Genomic DNA, 7,022 nt, shown 5'->3' with positions numbered 1-7,022 from the left:
TCTTGGACCAGATGAAGGACATTTAGTAGGACAACTGACAACTTATGAATAAGATCTACAAATTAAATGTTCATTTCCTGGTTTTGATCATTGCTCTCTGGTTATATGGTAATATTGGAAGATGTTGTATGAAGGGTATATGAGAATTCCCTGTGTTCAGTTTGCAATATTTTTGCTAAGTCTGAAGTTTTTGCAAAGTGAAAAGTTAAATAAAAAATTTCAGAGAAAAAAGCAGGTTTAAAATTAATGTAATCAGGGGTGCCTGGGTGGCTCAGTTGGTTAAGTGTCTGCCTTTGGGTCAAGTCATGATCTCATGGTCCTGCGATCAAGTCCCACATGGGGCTCCCCTGCTTGGCACAGGAAACCTTCTTCTCCCTCTCCTACTCTCCCTGTTTATCTTCCCTCTCTCGCTGTGTCTCTCTCTCTCTCTGTCAAAAAGTGGATAAAATCTTTAAAAAATAAAATAAAAATCTGTTGTGTACTGGGGTGCCTGGGTGGCTCAGTAGGTTGAGCATAGGAGACTCCTGGTTTCAGCTCAGGTCATGATCTCAGAGTTTTGGATCAAGCTCTATGTCATGCTCTGTGCTAAATAGGGAGTCTGTTAGAGATTCTCTCCCTGTTCCCCTCCCCCAACTCACACTCATTCTCTCACTCCAAAATAAATAAATGAATCATTAAAAATCATTAAATCATTAAAAAATCATTAAATTTTTTTTTGTGTAGGATATATACATATATATATACATATGTGTGTGTGTGTGTGTGTGTGTGTGTGTATGTAATCTCCACACACATAAATATGAAATTGCTGGATCCTGTAGCATAAAATATGCTCGACGTCAATAGATTTCCAAATTTTACTCTTCCAGTGTCGTGAATAGGAGTTCCAGTAGTCTCAGTGACACTTGGCAGTGCCTGTGAAATATTATTGTATTGTGGTTATAATTTGTATTTCCCTCGAAATGAAATAACCTGAATATTTTAATATAATACTAGGCATTTGTATGGTCTCTTTTTGTGAAAGGACTCTGCAAATATTTTGCCCAGTTTTCTTTTGTTACATTGTCTTTGCCTTACTGAACTGTAGATTTGTCAGATTAAAAATAGCTTCTCAGAGACTGTGGCTTCCACTTTCATTTCCTTAATGTTGTCTTGCAATAAATAGAGGTACTTAATATCATTGTTTTTTATGATAAATTCCTTTGTCTCAGTCAAGAAATTTTTTTTGTTTTCCCTCAAACACATAAGATATTCTACCATGTTTTCTTTTAGATGAGTGTTATACCATTTACAGTTAGATCTGCAGTGCATCTTCTGCAATGTTTTTTCTTCTCTTAAAATTTTTTTTTTTTGGTATGATAAAGAGTAAGGGTCAAGATGTATTTTCTCCATTTGAATACCCACTTGACACAGCACTGTCTACCTTTATTGAAGGACTACCACTGCTCTACTGCATTAGACCGTCATTTTTGTCATATATCTGCTGGTGTATATTTTATTGCTAAGTCAAATAAGTCAGACAGAGAAACACAAATACTGTATGAACTCATTTGTGTGTGAAAACTAAAAACATCTAACTCATAGTAATAGACAGTGAAATGGTGGTTGTCAGGGGCTGAGCGGTGGGGGAAAGGAGGAGATGTTGGCCAAAGGGTGCAAACATTCAATTATGAAACAAGTAAGTTCTGATGATCTAAGATACAGCACGGTGCCTATAGTTAACAATACTGTATTGCACACAAGGAAAGTGCTGTGAGAGTAGAACTTTAATGTTCTTACCACCACCACAACAAAATGGTAACTATGTGATGTGAAGGATGTGTTAGTTAACCTTACTGTGGTAAACATTTCGTAAAGTATAGGTATATCAAATCATCACTTTGTATACCTTAAACTTACACAGTTATATGTCAATTAGATCATAATAAAGCTGAAGGAAAAGAGAATATTCTACTTATAATTTTTTTTAAATTACATTACTTCTTTCCACACCTTTTGAAAGAGTCCTTAAGAATTGTATTGTTTCTCCCTTAAACAAACCACTGATATGTAAAAAGACAAAACAGGAAAGTATCACAGTCACTGTGGATCCTGTGTCTTGAGAGATAGAGGGATAGAAGTTAAAAGTGTAGAGAAAACCATTTAGTGGAAGGCCATAAAGTTGCAGACATGAAGAATGTGGCTTGAGGGTCAATGGGAGAGTAGAGGAAAGAGGATCCAAACACTCAGAAGGACTTCCCCAGTATCTTCCCAAAAGTCTGATGAAATCCAGGGTGTAAACCAGCTCTTATTCACCGTAAAATCTATTCTGTTAACAACAGTATTCTGGTCACAGTGCATACAGCACATGTAGAAAATTGTAGTCTGGACTTTTACTTCCTATCAGTAGCAGTATTCAACTTGGTGTTTTAGAAACCCTTGGGAAATTTTCATATAATTTCCTTGAAAAATCTTGGCAGAGAACAATGCAGACATCTGGGAGTCAGCATCACCACAGACAATGGAAAGATAAATATAAGGGTTGCACCAGCAACTCCTATCCTCAACAGTGACCAATTAGCTGCACCCAGGGCACTAGTGATGTCTTTCCTTTCTTCACCTGTCTTTTCAGCATCTCATAAGGTTTGGGGGTCTTCACTCTCTGTTCACTGCCTGCTCCATCCTACTTGGTGTCCAGTCTTGTGGCAAAATTATCACAGAGCCTCAAACTTGCCTGTCAGCAGCTTCTCATTAGGATACAGTAAAATAAGGCTGCTTCTCCCTTGGAAAGGTGAGCATTTGGTGGAGGAGCTTTGTGACTTAGAAGGTGTCTTGGAGGAGCGGAACCCATTATGAGGAGCACTGCAATAGAGGAAGCTTTGTCTTGGTAACACCCAGAGCTTAACATAGAAGATGCCCACTCCTGCTGAGGAGTATGGGAGGTGGGCAGCAACGTTGCATGTTTGGTGGGCTTTAACCCACTGAGGGAGGCAGGGCCAGACCTTTCATCAGAACCTTAAGTAGTCTGGGAGTCAAGCTCCAGTCCTGAACTGGAGGCAGTGAAGTATGGTTGCTTTAATCTCTCTGATCCTTTCTAGGGTTTCAGTGGTCAAGGCTGCCCTGCAGACTTGTGCTATGACACATTCTGGGCTATGGAAACAGGGCTTTGTCAGCCAGACCCTGACAGCATGGGATGCACATTCACCCCCCTCAAGGACAACAGGCTGTAACAAATGAGATTCCTTCCCTCTCCTTTCCCCTCAGCCTAGAGCAAGCTCTTGATTTCTTGAAATACAACTGCTGCAAGAGGAGGAAGCCCTGCCCCCCATTTGGTGACTTGTGTGTGCACCTGGTCTCAGGGTCCTGGTGACTTCATGGACTTAATGGGGTCAAAAGGAACAGAAGCAGGGGTTCCTTGATGCTGTGCCACTCAGGGGTGAGGAGTTCGGTTTCAAGACCAGCCCTTCAGAGGACTGAGCCCACAGTTGGTAAGTGAGAGTGACACATACCACACTGCCACCCTTTACCCTAGTATTGATATGCAGGAGCCAAAAACAATCCTCAGAGAAGTCACTGAGAGGACTGGAGAAAGAAAATGTTCCTGAGCTTCGATGTAAGAGTGAGTATATGAATACCAGCTGTCCAGCATATTCACCTAAGTGGGTTAATCCTATGACCTACTGTCACTCCCACCTCCACCAAAACCCAGCATGAACCCTGGGCAGGGGTGGTGTTAAATCCTGGATTTCTACTTTATGTCATGCCACTGAGTGGCCCATAATGTCTCTAGTCTCCAGTCTCTTCTATAAAATGCTCGTGTTAATATAGATCCTCTGTAAGCCCCATGTCATTCCACAGGTCAGTAACGCATCAGTGACTCTAAGGATGGAATCAAGATAAATAAAGCAAATCTTTCATCAGGAATACATTTGTTTCCCTTTTAAAATATTTTAACACTGTAGTTAAAAACAGAAGGGGCTCTAAGATCTGGCAGTTCCAGCTCAAGAACCAACTCTGTGACCTAAGCTCTCTGGAACTCTCTAAGCCTGAGTTTCTGCTTCTGGAGAGGAAGGGGCTCATGGTTATTTTGAAGAAAAATAGAAATACTGAATATCAGTGATCAGCATAGTACCATGCATAAGTCCTCAACAAATGATGATGATTTGACAACTTGGACTATAAAATGTATCACATTATTAAAGCAGATATTCAAAAGAATATTACTAATATCACTGTTATGCTTACTTACAAATTGATAATATTATTAAAAACAATAAAATTTAGTATAATTACAAAAATACCACCCCCTGCCTACTAGTGATGCTCTATTTAAGCATTATATTAATGACCATAACATTACAATTAGACTTTGAGGGACACAAAGGAAACATTAACATCATATGCCAAGTGAGTTACATGCTTTATCTTAATTAATTCTCACAAGAACATGAACAGGTCGTTCCTATCATCTTCATTCTAAGAGGCTGAAAGTGAAGTTCACAAAGCTTAACACCCTTTCCAAAGGAGATCCATCCCTCCGGAGTTAGAACTTAGTATTGAACTAGTATTGAACTCAAGTCCTTCTGATTCAAGGATGAACTGCCTAAACTACTTTGCTATCAGCCTAGTCACCTTTTTGTATAGGCAGATAACTTGATTATGCTCCTCTAAAACCTTTGTGCTTTGTGATGTCTCTATTGAAGGATAAGACCAGCAGGGATGCTGCTATAGAAGAAGATGTCCATGGAAATGAGGAATGGGACAACTGTCCAAGAATTCACCTTGGAGGGGTTTCCTGCCATCCAGCACCTGGGAAAGGTCCTATTCTTTGTACACCTGCTGGCATACCTGGCATCCACTGTAGGCAATACGGTCATAATCACCATCACGTGTGCCGATTCCCAGCTCCACACACCTATGTACTTTTTCCTGAGCATTTTTTCCTTTTTGGAGTGTTGTTTCATAAATGCTGTTATCCCTAAGTTGTTGCACATCTTTCTTTTAGGCAGGCAAACTATTTCCTTTCCTGCCTGTTTCATACAAGCCTTTCTTATTGTATTTCTGGGAGCAACAGGTTTCCTCCTCATAGCAGTGATGTCTCTGGATCGGTATGTGGCCATTTGCAAGCCTCTGCATTACCCAACTATCATGAACCTGAAGACTTGCTTTATCCTGGTCGCTACCTGCTTCACATTGTCCTTCAGTCTTATCACAGGTCCACTAGTGAAGATTTCCCAGTTATCCTTCTGTGGTCCCCATGTCATCCCCCACTTCTTCTGTGACATAGGCCCCCTGATTCATCTCTCCTGTTCTGACACCTGGTCTATCCAAATGTTGGCTTTTTTCCTTGCCTTATTTATTTTATTGACATCCCTTATCATAACCATCATTGCATACAGCAACATAGTAGTCACAATTGTACGACTCCCATCAGCCAAGGAGAAACAGAAAGCTTTCTCCACCTGCTCCTCTCACCTCATAGTCCTCTCTCTGATGTATGGAAGTAGTGTCTTTATATATGTGAAACCAAGGCAAAAGAACAGGCTGGACTCCAACAGAGAGGCTGCCCTTGTGAACACAGTGGTGACCCCACTGCTGAACCCTGTCATCTACACTCTGCGGAACAAGCAGGTCCACCGGGCTCTGAGAGAGATGATGTGCAGAATGAAAAGTTGAAGATGAAAAAAAAATGACATGGCCTTGGAGTGGAAGGCTTCAGCGAACCATTTGTCTGAATTCTGACTCCTTGGAATATATTTGGTTTGATTCATGTATGCTCTGAAATGTTGTTAGCTTAGGTATATATGTATGCATCATCCCATGCTGCAGAGAAACAGAATTCTTTTCAGGCTTAGACCACTGTCCAGGAAGAAGGAATGACTACATCATCCCACAGCTGACCAGCTCCTATTTCTTAAGTTATTTATTCTAGCTCTAACCCCTCAGATGCATAATGCATACTTATGACTGATTCCTCTCCTAAAGCTGTTATCACAGAGTACTTGTGTATATCTGTGGAAGGGAGCACTTATCTCATACTTCCAAAATTTCTTCTAAAGTTTCAGGTTGAGGGAACCTAAGTTATTTGCTTACATACTTCATAGTGCTAATGAAAAGAAACTAATTAAACAGTTTTCTTGCTTGACTTGTGTTGTCAACTATAAGGTTATCTTGTGAAGAATCTTGTTAATAATGTGGGTTATTAGTAAATAACCCACATTAAAACCAACATTTCCATGAACTCAATCCTTAAACTTTTGTACCTTTCACACTTATTTCCCAACTAGGATGTATCTATATTTTCTTCAGAGGAAACATCTCTACAAAGATTAACACAATTTTTATTTTATTTTTAAACCAGACCCCAAGGTTAGATAATCTCAAATACCTTTCATGAAGCATATTCTACACCAATATTAGATCTTATTTGGCCTTGATGGTTCCATTACAAAGTTCAGATTTCACCTGATGGACAATGAAGAAATATCAAAGATGCCCTAAAAATTCACAAATGACTGTACACATTGTATTGAACAGAGGTTGTAAAAGCCAAGATCAGAGTACAACAATGGATACAGACACTGTACCCATTCTCTTTCCCAAGAAAAAGAATAATGGCTTAGGGAAGTGGCAGTGGGAATGGAATACAAAGGGGCCAAAGTAGACTCTGAATCATTTGCACTGGACAAGCCTGTGCTGCCTTCAACTGGTCAACTTCCAAAAATATGTAAGTCTTCTTCTTCATAAAATACAAAGATTGAGCCAGATAATCTCTAGGATCCACTTGAAAATACTCATGGACATAGCAAAAAGATGCTGCAGGAATATGGAAATAATGTTCCACCCTGAGATTTGAACTCCTGAAGAGTGTATGGAAGTAGATAAGTTTCAATAATTCAGCAATAAATCAAGGAACTGTGTTCAAACTACAGAAAACAGTGTGAATCTCTCCAAGGTGTTAGCCAGGATTTGATAATAATTTATTATACTTAAAGCAACTAAATGCACTTAATATTACCTTGAGAGAGACTATCATTGAAGAC

At 39.6% G+C, this 7,022-nt stretch overlaps 1 pseudogene; it reads left to right on the top strand.

Annotated features, from left to right (window-relative positions):
• The first annotated feature begins 4,698 nt into the window (after window positions 1-4,698).
• Window positions 4,699-5,655, top strand: LOC111145005 (annotated as a pseudogene).
• Window positions 5,656-7,022: the final 1,367 nt, after the last annotated feature.

This window comes from Enhydra lutris, unplaced genomic scaffold (genome assembly GCF_002288905.1).
Source record: "Enhydra lutris kenyoni isolate GAN:26980312 unplaced genomic scaffold, ASM228890v2 scaffoldscaffold12, whole genome shotgun sequence".
Taxonomy (NCBI): domain Eukaryota; kingdom Metazoa; phylum Chordata; class Mammalia; order Carnivora; family Mustelidae; genus Enhydra; species Enhydra lutris.
Note: the sequence above shows the minus strand (reverse complement) of the source record. Positions and strands in the feature narration are given on the sequence as shown.